Raw genomic sequence first — 14311 nt, 5'->3', positions numbered from 1 at the left:
TTGCCTTGAACTTGTGGCTTCTGGATTGACAGCTGGGAGGGACTTGATCAGTAGTTGGTTTGAGAACAGTCGAGACCATCCACTTTGTTTTTGGCTTGTCAGCCAAATTTGGGAAAGAATGAGTGTGGTGTCTACGTGTCTGTTTTTTCCAGCCCGGACTGGGAGGTGACTTGTAAGGATCCTTCACTGCGGAAATAAATTCAGTACGTGTGCTGAATGAAGGGAGTATATGCGTGCTGGGTGAGTGGGGAAGAATAACATTCTGATTGAGTTATGTGTCCCATTTTTCATTATGCCTGGAGGCAATGGCTATGCCCTCAGAACTCCTGGTCGTCATTATTGTCATGAGTGCATTTGGCTGACCAGATTTTACCCTGATCAAGTGGAGAATCTATATATTTTTATTTTAATCATTTGGTTTGGGTGCCTGGACACTTTATTTCCTTTTAATACTTTATAAAGAATTGAGTTCTGAAAGTTCTATGCAGGGGTGACGAACCATGGCTTGAATGAGACTTCTGGGGCTGCCTCTTGCTCCCAGACTGAGTGAGGTAACCCACTTGCCACCCAGAGTTCCATAAGCATTCTCCTATCACAGTGTTTTCACACTTTGTTGTTACTTCTCCTCTATGGTCTGTCTCACCTATAAGACTTAGGACCCCTTAAAGGCATAGATTTCATATCTATTCCTGTATCTCCAGCACCTGGGAAAGGGCTCAGAAGAGTCAGAAACGTTGGAGGGATGGAATGGGATCTGATGGATGGAGGAACAGACACTACATGTTGTGGTGGTTTCAGGATTCCAAGGAGAAACATCACCAAATAACTTTGAGCCTCAATGATATTCCTGGTTACTGTACCTCCAGAATTCATTATTCAAGATGACAAAGATCCCCTGGAACAACATTTAATAAGCTTGGGCATGTGTAAGTGTGCGCTAAAACCTCCAAGCTGGTTCCTGAGCGTGCCTGGTTTCCACATTATATCTCATAGCCCTGCACACGGGTGAGAAGCTTCTTGACTGCTTTTCACCGTCATTCATGTAAAGAGCCCTTTGAGTCTTACAGAAACAGAGCAGATGTTGCCAGGAGTGTCTGAGTCATCACGGCAGACAGTGAGAGCTGTGTATTATCTGGGCTGCCTCCAGTGAGCCTGGTGAGGTGGACAAGGCACACAGGCCAAAGCCTGACTTGCACGGGGCCCTGGTTCACAGAGGAACAGAGGGAGCTTGCCAGCGATCTGCGGTCAGCCTGGATGGGGCCGTGGGAAGCGTCTTACAATCCGTGGGCACTTTGGAACGCACGGGGCCCCAAGAAGCGCAGCTTTTTCTCCCTCTATAAAATCGGGTCAGGGAGAGCGTTTAGGGTACCCCCTGGCCCCATTCTGCTTATGGGACAATTCCACCAGGACTGGGTACAGCTATCCTTTGCTTTAAGAAAGCCCAATGTTAGTGGGGGGGTGAAAGTGAGTCTGTATGCAGATACTTTTGCAAAATGCTCTCCCATCATTGCTCCTTTGCTCCTTATAGTGAAGGAAGAGAGCTTCGGTCACCGACTCCGTTTAGTGAAGTGCGTGGGTTAAGAGCATGGACTTTAGTGTTCAGATTCTTGCTCTGTTGCTTCCCAGCCATGACCTTGGGCAAGTTGCTAACATCTCTGAGCTGCAGTAAACCCACTTCGTGAGATATGAGTGAATGAATGAAATCATTAATTAAATGAATTCAGTAAATGAAATTATTTAGTGTGCTTTGCACAGTACCTGGCACTGGTTAGCACTCAGTAAATGGTAGTTAGGGATGTTAGTTTTAGTTTTACTTATGAATAAGCTGGAGTTCAACTAAACTAAATGACTAGGTCAAGGTTACCGGGCTATTAAGTTGGACTTGCCCCCATCCACAGAGTCCTGTGTTTGCACGATGCTTAGGGTGGTGTGAGTTGCACAGAGCAGAGTAAAACAATGACCTTGCCGTTCTCTCCACCTCCTCATGATTCTCTGGTTTTTAAAAGACGTCTTAGCTTTACAACAGAGTTATTAGATTGCTCTAAATGAGTGCTTCACTTACAAAAACTCAATCTACCCCCAACTTGTCACAGCCAGGCCTGTTGTATAAAACAAAACAGACACTTGAAGGAAATTGCTTCCCGATTTGGATGAATAAGGCTGATGAGCCGTCTTTAGGGACATTTTCTACCTCGGCATATGTCTTTTTTTTTTTTTTTTCCAGAAGAAAAATTCTGTTTTTCCATTAAGGAGACAACTGTCAGGTGAAAAGGCTCAGAAGTCTGGTAGAGCTGGGTGTAGATCAGTGACGGTCACGAAGCCCCGGAATTATTTGATCTATCTGATACCACGTGTCTGCATACTTGGCAGAATCAGGATAAATGACTGCTTTTTTTCCCTCCTGTTCCTGCACTTTTGGCATAATACAATCATAGATAGTGAATAATAGTCCAATTCAGCTCTCAGTTTCTGCATTGATTCCCCTGGAGAAATACAATAAGTTAGTTCTTTGGTTGGCTGCCGATTTTGATTGGCAGAAAAAATAACAGCAGAAAGATTGCATTTTGCCAGCATCCTAAATTCTGAAGAACAAAAAACCATACTTAAGTTATTGCCCGGCTGTTTGACATCCCCATTTTTTAAGAAGAGTCTCCTGGAGAGAACAATTCTCTTTTTCCTCCTGGAAGGAGTTAAAGGTCAGAGAATTTCACTGTAGCATCTCTGAAAGCTGTTGATGGAAGACTTGATGAAAATACCGTTATCTTGTACCAAAAGAGCACGTACTTTGAGAGTCCAGTTTAGGGTCTCGTCTTCAGGCGGGTAGACTGGGAGTGTAGCTGAAATGTAGACTTTGAAATAAAGTTGCCTGGCACTAATCTGTTTGATCTCGAGGCACCTAAAGCCTCATGCCTCAGTTTCCTCATACCTATCTCATTGGATTTTTAATGCAAAAGAAAAAAGTCAATACAATGAAAGTGCTTCCTAGCACAGTGTCTGCACAAAGTGCAGGCTCTGTCAGTGTTGACTGTTGTTCTTATTAATATAGGATTATTAACGTTGTTACAGGTTTTTTTTCCCCATGGAAACCTTTTATCAAATAAAATCTTACTTGTAAAGAGAGCTGCTCTGGTAGAAGTAGAGCAGAGAACATATAAAAGCAGGTTGGGTCAACTCCGCTTTTCCACAATTGCTGCGAACACTCCCTTCCCCGCCTCACCCCGCCTCCTCGGCCGTGGAGCCCGGGGAGCTCCCACCTTCCATGCTGTCGTGGGCCCTTGACCTCTCGCTGTCCGCAGAGCAGCCCTGAGTCATGGGCCTGCCCTGACAGGTGTTGCTTTAATCCTTTTTGATGCTTCACTGTCAGTGGGTGAAAAAAATCAAAGGGAAAGGAAGACACCTCAGGAGGAAGGTTTCTTCCACTTTCACCTTTTCCCAGATCCTCTCTTCTCCAAGCTGAATGTCTCCTTCATTTCAGCCACTCCTTGCTGAGAATAGTTTACGGTCACCCTCAGATCCTAGTCCTTATCCTGGGCAAGTTAAAGATTTCTCAGCAGGACTTCCCTGGTAGCGCAGTGGTTAAGAATTCACCTGCCAGTGCAGGGGACACGGGTTCGAGCCCTGGTCCGGGAAGATCCCACATGCCGCGGAGCAACTAAGCCCGTGTGCCACAACTACTGAGCCTGTGCTCTAGAGCCGGCGAGCCACAACTACTGAGCCCACGTGCCACAACTACTGAAGCCCGCATGCCTAGAGCTCGTGCTCCGCAACAAGAGAAGCCACCGCAATAAGCCTGCACACCGCAATGAAGAGTAACCCCTGCTCGCCACAACTAGAGAAAGCCGGCTTGCAGCAGTGAAGACCCAATGCAGCCATAAATAAATAAGTAAATAGCTAGGTAGGTAGGTAGGTAGATAGATAGATAGATAGATGTTCTCAGCATGTTGTAGTAAGACACGAATTCTTTAACACCTGGATGACAGTCACCTGGGGAGCTAGTCAGACCTCCGGCTGCTTGGCTTCATCCCCAGAGATTCTGAACTGGGAGGTTGGGGGGTAGGGCCAGCAAAGCTACTTTATTTAACAAGCCCCAGTGTCCTAGGTTCGGTAACAGCTGTGCCGGTTACTGATTGGGAGACCTTGGAGAAGTCATTACCTGCCCAAGGATCTGTTCCCTTTTGAGGAAATGAGTGACTTAAAGTAGAGGATCTCTAAGAAGCCTTTCCAGGGCCAAAATTCTAAAGATTTCACCATTCTAGCTCTGGTCTGAGCTGTGCACAACAGGGCAAGATCCTTACCTCCCTTCTTCTAAATGTCATTCCTGTGTTCATACAGTCCAAGGTCACATCAGTTTTCATGGCTGCCGTGTGTCAGGACTGAGTCACAGTGAGCCTGCTGATAGAAATCTTTTATAGACATCCCCCTGCACAGCCATGACTGCTGCTTCCTGTTTTCATGTAGCTTTTTGGCTTTAGTACAGAGCCTTATTCTAATCCTTTTGAAATGAAAGGGAACAGGTACATATTAAGGATATTTAGTGTTCAAAATGCAGATCATGAAAGCATTCCACAATCTCCAACTTCCCAGGGGGAAAAAAGGTGCATCTTCTTCCTTCTCCTTTGTGTAGCTCTCCTGATTAGTGACTATTACCTGTTAGACAGCAGTCTTACCTGCCTTTGGTTACATTCCCATTTTCTGCCCCCCTCCATTAGGACAGTTTATCAGAATGCATCCTATGATAGGCTGTTTCCTTAAGCTATCCCATAAAATCAATTCTATGGCAAAAAATAGGTTTGGGATTCATACTATCCCATTATCATTTTGGATATTCCCAGCGCAAGTGAGCATGTTAAAGGCTCTGAGAAGTCCTGCAGGCAAGAAAACTGACTACTCTTTAGCCCTCTGTTTTCTAAACCTACCTGAGCCTGGAACCCCTTCTCTCTGTTACTGCCTGTTTGTGTTGTCTAATAGAAGGCATTCTTTTTTAACACTGGTTTGGAAGCTCGTATTTTGGAGTGCCCATCCCTTGCCCAAAGAGAAAACAAGAAGACTGGGCTGGTATCTTAGGCGAAGAGAGTCTATAGCATTCCTTAACCAGCTCCATCTTAGGGGGATGTATTTATAATAGTGTACAACCATTGCACTCTGCCAAAGAGCTGTTAGCTGTGGACAGTGACCTCCTGCGAGAATGAGATTTGCCCCCCTTTAAAGTGTTTATCATTTCTGTGAAATTTCATACACTCTTGAAGCAAGGGAGAAAGTTTTCTACAGCCAGTTTTGTACTTATAGCCATATATGGTACAAGATAGAGAAATGGCTTGACCAGTTAAAACAAAAACTTTCTCTTCAAACATATTGCTTGGGATTTTGAACAAGTGAGTTCAAGAGAGAGGAAAGAGTTGTTTGGGCGGCGATAAGCCTTCAAGAAATGAAAGATGAAGAATGGGACTGCTTTTTGTTGTTAAAGGTATCTTCCTTCAGGTGTCAGCAGTCAAATGATTTGTCTCCTTACCCAGCAGAGTGGGAGCACTTACCAATATGTATAGGACACTTTTTGATGTAAAGGGTGTATGGGAGGGACAGAGGGAAAGATTTTCAGAATTCTCTTTCTAAGGTGTTATTACCAGGTCAGCCATAAGCCCGGCTGTATACTAATATTTCAGGCAAGTTAACCTTTGTTTAGTTTCCCCAGTTCTTTATGGCATTGAGTAGGATTGGAAAACGTACCTTGTAAAGCTGGAGAAAATGTAGTGACAAATATGTAGGAAAATGGTACTCTCTTCTTTTACTGCCTTTTAGCTCCATTTAGAGCAACAAATGACCTCATTACCCATAGTTTCACTTGGTTTTATCCAAAATAAGCCACGGGAGAGAAAGAATTACCATGAAATTACATTCCGCACATTCATTTTTGGCCACGCCCTCATAAGGTACTGGCGTGTTTATACGTAATCTTTTTGATGACCCAGTATAGCAAAATTCTCACCGTTCATAGCAGGAAACGCATTAAAAGCATCACCAAGGATTCTAGTCTTCTGAGTTCACTTAGTTGTAAAGAGAACAACTGGCACGATTAGCCAAGAGGGATAAGCTAGGCATACCTGATTTTAATTTTGAGCCATATGGAGGGATCCAGTGTGGGTAATAGTTGTTCTTTGTTTATTGATTTCTGGGCACCTGTCAGTACATCACTTTCACTAAGAGAAATGAGCCAGTCTTGAAAGGACAAAGGCATGGATTTCCAACAAGCATTTCTGGGACCTAGTGCATCAGCCATTCTTGTGAGTAAGCTAAGTGTGACCACTAACTACAATGCAGGGCAGCAAATATCAGGACCCCAGAGAAGGCCTGGCAGAGGCTTCCGTCTCTTTAGATGAAAAGAGATGGCTTCTGGTTTGGGGGTTCGGGAGGTTTCCTGGAAGAAACGGCATGAAAGGTAGACTGGCGGGGGGTGAAAGTCAGGTAGGGATGTGAGGCAATGAGGGGGGCAAGGAAGCATCCAGTCGGAAGAAACAGCTTGACCAAAGAGTCAGTGATGGCCAGTTTAAGGAAGAAAAAGTCTAGTGGTGTCATTTGCTTCCCTGCTTAAGTTTCTTAAAAAGGATCACTATTCCTTTGAAGCAGACATTTTTTCAAGCTAGAATAAAATCATACAATAAATTAATATTCGAAACTATGTAATTTCATGTGATTCATTAACATCAAAGATAAACTTCAGTTTAACAAACATCTATTGAGCCCTTATTGTGTGCCAGACCCTGTGCTAAGCACTGGAAATAAAGTAGTAAACGCCTCACCTGTTTGGGCTGTGGTGGTCAGAATTCGTTTACTTGCAGCCAAATACAATCTTTTTCTTTTTTTTTTTTCTTTTTTTTCATTGTGAACATTCCTCCCTTCCCCCAGCCCATGGCAACCACCCTTCTACTTTCTGTCTCTATGAATTTGATTACTCAAGGGACCGCTTATAAGTGGAATCAAACAATATTTGCCTTTCATGGCTGGCTTGTTTCACTTAACATAATGTCTTCAAGGCTCATCCATATTGTAGCAAGTGTCAGAATTTCCTTCCTTTTGAAGGCTGAATTAGTACTCCATTGTGTGTGCGTGCGGGTGTATGGGTTTGTGTGTGTGTGCATACATGTATATACACCACACTCAGCTTATTCATTCATTTATCCGAACTATGTCTATTGTTTAACCATTGATGGACACTTGGGTTGCTTCCACCTTTTGGCTATTGTGAATATTGTTGCTATGAACATGGGTGTACAAATATCTGTTCAAGTCCCTGCTTTCACTTCTTTCGGGTATATACCCAGGAGTGGAATTGATAGATCATATTCTATGTTTAATCTTTTGAGGAATTGCCATTCTGTTTTCCACAATGGCTGCACAATCTTCTATTCCCACAGTAGTACACAAAGGTTCCAGTTTCTCCACATCCTCACAAACACTTGTCATTTTCTGTTTTGTTTTGTTTTTAATAATATCCATCCTAATTTGTATGAAGTGGTATCTCATTGTGGTTTTTGATTTGCATTCCCTGGTGAGTAGAGACGTTGAATGTCTTTCTGTGTGTGTATTGGTCATTTGTATATCTTCTTTGGAGAAATGTCTATTCAAGTCCTTTACCCATTTTTCAATCAGGTTGTTGTTGAGTTATATGAGTTCTTTATATGTTCTAGATATCAAGTCCTTATCAGATGTATGACTTGCAAGTATTATCTTCCATAGGTTGTTTTTTCATTCTGTTGATTATGTCCTTTGATGTACAAGTTTTTAACTTTGATGAAGTCCAGCTTACCTATTTTTTTTTTTTTTTTTTGCTCATGCTTTTTGTGTCATATCCAAGAAATCATTTCCAAACCCAGTGTCATGAAGTTTTTGCCCTGTGTTTTCTTGTTAGAGTTTTATAGTTTTAACTCTTACATTTAGGTCTTTGATCCATCTTGGGTTCATTTTTGTATGATATAAGGTAAGAATCCAACTTCATTTTTTTGCACATGGATATCCAGTTTTCCCAGCACATTTGTTGAAAAGACCGTCTTTACCCCACTGAATATTCTTGAAAATTATTTGACCATATATGCAAAGGTTTATATCTGGCCTCTCTGATTCATTGATCTATATGACTGTCTTTGCCAGCATCACAATGATTTGATTACCGTAGCTTTGTAGTAAGTTTTGAATCAGGAAGTATGAGACCTCCAAACTTGTTCTTTTTCAAGATTGTTTTGGCTATTCAGAGTCCCTTGAGATTCCATCTAAATTTTTGTATGGATTTTTCTATTTCAACAAAAACATCATTGGGATTTTGATAGGGACTGACTTAACAGAACAACTTTAAAGAAAATATTTGTTTATATAAATCATCATTCTTATTCTAACTTGGATGTTTTAGGAGCCTATGGAGTTGTGGACACAAAATGATCCTTAGAGAATATGAATCCAAAGCCCAGCTCCCTCTACACCATGCCCTTTCCCTTTTTGTACACTTTTCTTGGTACTTCTCCTGACCCCCCCTCTCCATCTTTCTGTACCTCCAAGGATCCTCTCAAAGAAGGAGTTGGAGAGAAACTATGTTTAAGCCCATGCCCTCAATTTTAGACATTGATCACAGCAGTGTTGAGAAGGCGCCTCGGGCCAGGCTCCAGGCATCCTGAAGAACCACTAAGTGGATTGAGTGAGGTTCATTTCTGTGCCCCTCTGTGGTCCGGTGGCTAACATGGTTGTAAAGAAACTGGCCTGAGTAACTCTGGAAACAATCTCCAGCCCATATGGCTAGAGTCCATGCACTTACAAAAAAAACCCGAAAAACTGGTTTCAATTGTCCGAACAAATTTGAATGCTCAAGATTGATACCTTGACAAATTATAGGAAATTGTGAACCTTTTATCAGGCCTTTTCCTGAAGGTGATGGAGAGGATTTAGGCAAGAACCATCCCCAGGGCAGGTCTAAAATCACAGTAGGGTGACTGGAGCTGAGATCAGCTGGCCTCACTGCCTGGGTGCCTGCTGCCATCCGGACCAGACCACCAATGTCTCCCTAAGTAAGAAGCTGGGGACAGAAGGGGCCGGGGACCAGTGTTGGCCCTCTTGAAAGGAGAGAGGAAGAAATGCTTATTTATCTGCCTTGGACAGTATTTCCATTTAGAAAGTATTTTGGTTACTGTCAAGGAAGGTTGAGGCTGGTTGCCAGAAAAAACAAACCTTTCCCCTCCCCACAGGAGGATTAATGCTCTCCCTAAACTCTTTAAAAAAAAAAAAAAAAAAAAAAAAGCCTTTTCTCTTCTTCAAAGGCCTCCTGTTTCTGCAGTATTTCAAATGAGACTTTTCCTTTTTGCGATGGTTTGTCAGTTGGTGGTGGGTGAACCTGGCGAGCTGGCCTTTTAAAGCTGAGATGTTCAGGCTGCAGGGTGTGGTCCACTGGCGGGTCGTTAAATCTGTTCAGGGCCTCTGTGATCAGCATTTTAAAAACTGGACTAGGGCAAAATATACCGGTGTCTATTACATACGGTGAGTCTTGATATTTTTAATTTTACATATAGATATTTGGGATGTTTATTGGGCATGATGTAACGTGTTATTCTTACTATGTTTAGTAGTCCGAAACTTAAGACCGTTATTCTTAAAATTACCTTTGGCTAAACAAAGGCCTGGTCATGTTCCCAGATCTGGGCAGTTCTCAGCAAAATGTCTTGCTAAACAAATACATATAAATAAATAAAGCTATAAAAGTAGCTATTTCAGATTAGTTTTTGAACCTAGTCCTTATTTGGGCCTTCTGATTTAATTTCTCTTTGGTTGATTGCATTTTCCAAAAGAATAAATTGAGTATAAAACAGGTAGTTTTAAAATACTTATGTATTTTACATATAAAATGAGTATTTCTGATTTAATGGAACAGTGTTTCCCCAACTTTAGTCTTTCACAAACTTTCTGCGTGATTTTTGCCACATTGGTGAACTGCTTGTGTTTTCATTTGTTTCGTATTTTCCTTAAATCAACTCAAATTAAATCTACATCTACTATCTGTGAAACTGTTGATTTATATATGGGCTACTTATCTTTTCTGATATGCAATAAAATAAATACGTAACTTTTAAAATATAAAAATGTTTATCCACGTGCCATCAGAAATGTTCATCTCACCTCTTTACCACATATACCATTATTGGGAGAACACTGGTAGTCAGAACATTTCTTTTGTGCTTTCCTCCTTTTGCTCTCTCAGATTCCTTTGTTCCAACAAAGGTTCCTATACCTGAGAAAAGAAACTAGAGCTGTTAGTTATTAGAGAGAGCAGTGTTCTTAATTTTAAAGAACTCCCCCTACCCTCCCTCCCACACATTTACTTTCATAGGATACTAGCATTTTAGAATTCACTGGCAGCTCATTCAAGGTTGAGTATACCTTGACCCAGCCAGTTTTCTGCATTTATTGGTAAGCATCTTAAGAGAACCATGGAGGGGGAATGATTGACATTAAAGAAACACCTGTATGTCGCAGCACAGGGAAACTCACTTGTTTAGCGAGTGAACTTAGTTGCGTTCTTGGGACCCAGCCTCATAGGGTCTCTTGGAGACTCGCTGAGATTTGAATGGAAACAGAGCTGAAAGGATTCTAGAGAAAAAGCTTATCCTCTTTCTTACAAATGGAGCGACAGAGGCCCAGAGGGGCAAAGTGGCATACCTGGGGTCACACCTTCAGCTGGTGTAAAACTTGAGGCTTGGCCTGCCTCCCCACATCCCTCCTGCATTTATCTCACTGTCTCAGAAGCCTGGTAAGGAAAGTCTCATGCTGGGAATCACAGAAGCCTTGTATTAGAAATGGCTGCTTTCCACTTCAACCAAGATCTGAGATCACTGATGCGATACCCTAGGGATGAGAGAAACATGTCAAGTTCACCTGGACAAGACCACTCATGACCTGGAGCCCCTTCACTGTTAAGGGGTTTTCTGGCTATGACATAATGTCAGAGTATTGATGATCTGATTCTCAGGTGCCCTGTAGCCCTACTCAGGGAACTTCTGTTCTAGAAACCAAATTCAGAATCATCCTCCAGGACGACTCTTACAGCTGTAATGAGTAGCCTTGAAATGTCCCCATGATCCTGTAACCAGGGGAGCCCAGGCAAAATGCCAAGCAGAAATTCTGAAGCTCTGAGTCCTGATCTTGAGTTTGCACTGAAACGTTTTAATAAAACCCTAATGACTAATCACAAATTTTGAGTCTCTCTTACCTTCAATGTGACTTGCAAAGGTCAAAACTACCAACCAACAGTTCAGAAACCATTTACTACTTTCTATGCTCTGGCAGGCTTTGGGATACAAGGGTGAATGGGGGTGGGGGTCATCTCTGCCCTGGAGGAATCTACAAACCTGTGGAATAACAATGAAGCTTTCCCAGACTCCCTGGGGAGAATTAGGAGATCCCAATGCTTGGGTCTCCTGGGACCATGTACAGCCCTCTAGAGCCTTGACATTGTTTCTGTGCTCTGTTTGGAGGTCCGCTGCCCCTTTGGGCAGTGAGTTCCTAGAGGGCAGGGTCATATCTTACTCAACTCTGTATTCCCAGTGCCTGGTGTAAGTAGGTGGCCCTCCAAATGCTTTTATAAAAAGGGAGGTATGGACAGTGTCCTGGGAAAACAGAGCAGGGAGAAATACCAGGTGATGTGATGCAAACCGGAGGGTTTGCATCATTCAGCTCGAGGGTCTCAGGTAGCTTGACAAAGGAGGAAGGCATTTGAGCTGGGGTTTGCAAGACAGGGAGGAGTTTCTGGGAGCTGTTTGGGGAATGGCCTGAGGAGCGCCTGTGTGTCCACCATGGCTACACTGCGTGGGCTCCTTCCCTGCACGTGGCACCTTCCCTAAAGGAGACACTCATCTTGGGTTGGTCTGCACATTTCTCTTAGACAAGCCAGCCATCTGTTGAGCTCTGGATCTGTCCTTAGCTAGTTAGTAACAACTGATTTCTAGCTGTGTGTGTTAAGGTTTAAAAACACACAGAAACGCTAGGCAGGGGCATTTCTTGTCCAGAGGATTTCAGGCAAGCTTTATAAGAGTTCCAAGGAATGTGTGGGAGCAGAGCAGTGACACTGATCCGTGTACGTCTGCTCAGTAGGGAGCACGCCTGAAACTTCTTTAGGAACGAGGGGCGTACCTCTGGTCGTGATTTGTTGCAGCTCCTGTGAGCACATTGCCCCCAGAGCCCCTTTTTCTTTAGGGCTTCTCTGCTACCAAATGATAAGATGTACTTATTAATTACATTAGTTATCATCTGTTCCTCGCTGCCAGAGCGTAACCTCCGTGAAAGCAGGGGTCTTGGGGCATCTGTGACAACTGTCACTGAGGCATCCCAAGTGCCTAGACAATGTGTGGCATATACTAGGCACTCACTGAATATTGATACGAATGAGTATATTGAATGAACGAATGAATGAATACTTCTGCCCCAGATCCGAGCCCAAGTAAAGGGAAGGACAGCTGTCCTGAGAGAGTGGAACTCGGGACTGGAGGGTCACCAGTATTTCCTCCAGGGCGCTGGCCTCTGTGGCATAGGCTGGCTCCTTTCCAGTGGCTGGGCTGGTTTGTCCCCCACGGTGGATATCGTGAATATACCCAAGCAATACAAAAGGCGATGCCCCGGAAGTACTCTAGTCATTTACGTGGCTGTTGTTTAGATGTGTTCTTTATCACAGGAGGTAGCTGTGATGCAGTCCCAAAGAACGCTGTGTCAGGAGACCTGGGTCCAAAGCCCAGATTTGTCCATTTCCAGCGAGGTGACTGAGGAGTAGTCATTTGCCCTCTCTGAGCCTTAGTCTTGTCAAACGGGGGCGGTAACCCCCTTCACAACGTGCCTAGCACTGCACCTTGTGACACCCGGGAAGCCCTCCATGAGCAGCGTCGCACCCGAGGAGACCCTCTGAAAGGCCAGTAGTGTGGGTGGGTTCTGCGAGCCTGTTTCCCAGGCAGTCCCTGGCTCTCCCCAGGAAAGGATCCAGCAACGCCCCTTGAGTTTTGTGAGGGAGGATCGTGCAGCAGCCCCTACTCCAAACCCAAATCCCCAGTAAGTCAGGAAGATGTATGTGTTTTAAAACATTGGGAGGTCTGCGTTGGATCACCCTGGAGCCGTGGCTTCCCGGAGCAGCTGAGAGTGAAGAGAAGCAGTTCCTCTGCCGGGAGCTCTCCCGGCTCGTGTCCCACAAGGGGCTGCCTTCACTCGGCTTTGGCGGCCGTTGACTTTTAAATCATAAAAAGCCGCTCTGTATACAGTTTACTCTGTTGCTAGAAGGCGGCAGAACATAGGTATTTAAAAAGGGCAAAAAAAAAAAAAAAAAGAAAGCAGAAGAAGCAGCCGTTAATCCCGCCAGGCTTCTGGGCACTGGAGCAGTTGCGGATGACAAAAGTTAATTAGAAACATGAGCAGTTTAACCGAAAACACTTGTGACAATTGGAAGGACAGCCTTTCGGGCTGGAGAAGTTTTCCTAGGGAAGCGTTGCGGAAGAAAGTGGCTGCCGCTGGGTAAGTCATGTCATCGTGACTCTGCAGGCACAGACATGCTCTCCGGGGGCCGAGGCACTGTATCCTGCCTGCACTGGGCGGGCGCGGCCGTGGGTGGGTGTGGGTGCTGGGCTCAGCCATGTCCCTGCCACCTTCCCTCTGACAGCTGCCCTGACGTCGGGGACGGAGCTGCGCGGCTCCAAGTGCTGCCTGAGGAAGGGCACGGCAGGGTTCATGTCTGCAGGCTGGGCCACCTCGGTGCCTAGCGGAGCACCAGTTTGGAACCCGCCCTTCTCAGAATAATTCCAGTTCTAGTTTGGAAATATTTTGAAGCTTTTCTGAGAAAAGAGTCTGGCCGGGGAGCTACTCCCTGACCGCCAAGGGGGAAACCTTGACTTTCAGATAACCTGCGTGTTTTCCTGCTTACGGTGAAGGCTTGTGCCCAGTTCATACTCTTAAGCTCAAAAGGCTTTTTATTTTAACTCTAACTTGCATTGTGTCCGTAACTCTTTAAAAGCGCCAACATAGGGAAAAGGTATTTGCTTTGATGGGATTTAGCAACTTTTGTGGGTAATTCTTCTTCTGTAAAGATTATACTTGGTTTCTCTTTTTCTGGATTTTTTTTTTTTTTTTTTTTTTGGTCTGTTCTGTTTGAATGTCTCTGCTACATTGTTTTCTTAAAGTTGGATAATTCTCAATTGTTTGGCTTAACTAGGAAACGGGGTTGCGGGTTGAGTCATTCAAAACAGGAGATGTTTCCTGCATCATTCTACGCCATCATAGTGGTGATGCAGATTTTTGTTTTCCCGTA

General features: G+C 44.0%; 1 protein-coding gene across 12 annotated transcripts in view; it reads left to right on the top strand.

Annotated features, from left to right (window-relative positions):
* NAV2 (neuron navigator 2) overlaps positions 1–14311 on the top strand; it is a 403679-nt gene that overhangs the window by 214279 nt on the left and 175089 nt on the right. Inside the window, exon 1 of one of the 12 annotated variants that reach the window (XM_067749647.1) lies at positions 13161–13521. The exons of 10 other annotated variants lie outside the window; for them this stretch is intronic. The gene's annotated coding sequence lies outside the window, so the exon portion shown is untranslated. Of the gene's footprint in view, positions 1–13160; positions 13522–13665; positions 14036–14311 lie in introns of those variants that run through there. One more of the 12 variants, XM_067749648.1, reaches the window with a different exon arrangement.

Source organism: Pseudorca crassidens, chromosome 9 (genome assembly GCF_039906515.1).
Source record: "Pseudorca crassidens isolate mPseCra1 chromosome 9, mPseCra1.hap1, whole genome shotgun sequence".
Taxonomy (NCBI): Eukaryota; Metazoa; Chordata; class Mammalia; order Artiodactyla; family Delphinidae; genus Pseudorca; species Pseudorca crassidens.
This window is presented reverse-complemented; position numbering and strand designations above follow the sequence as displayed.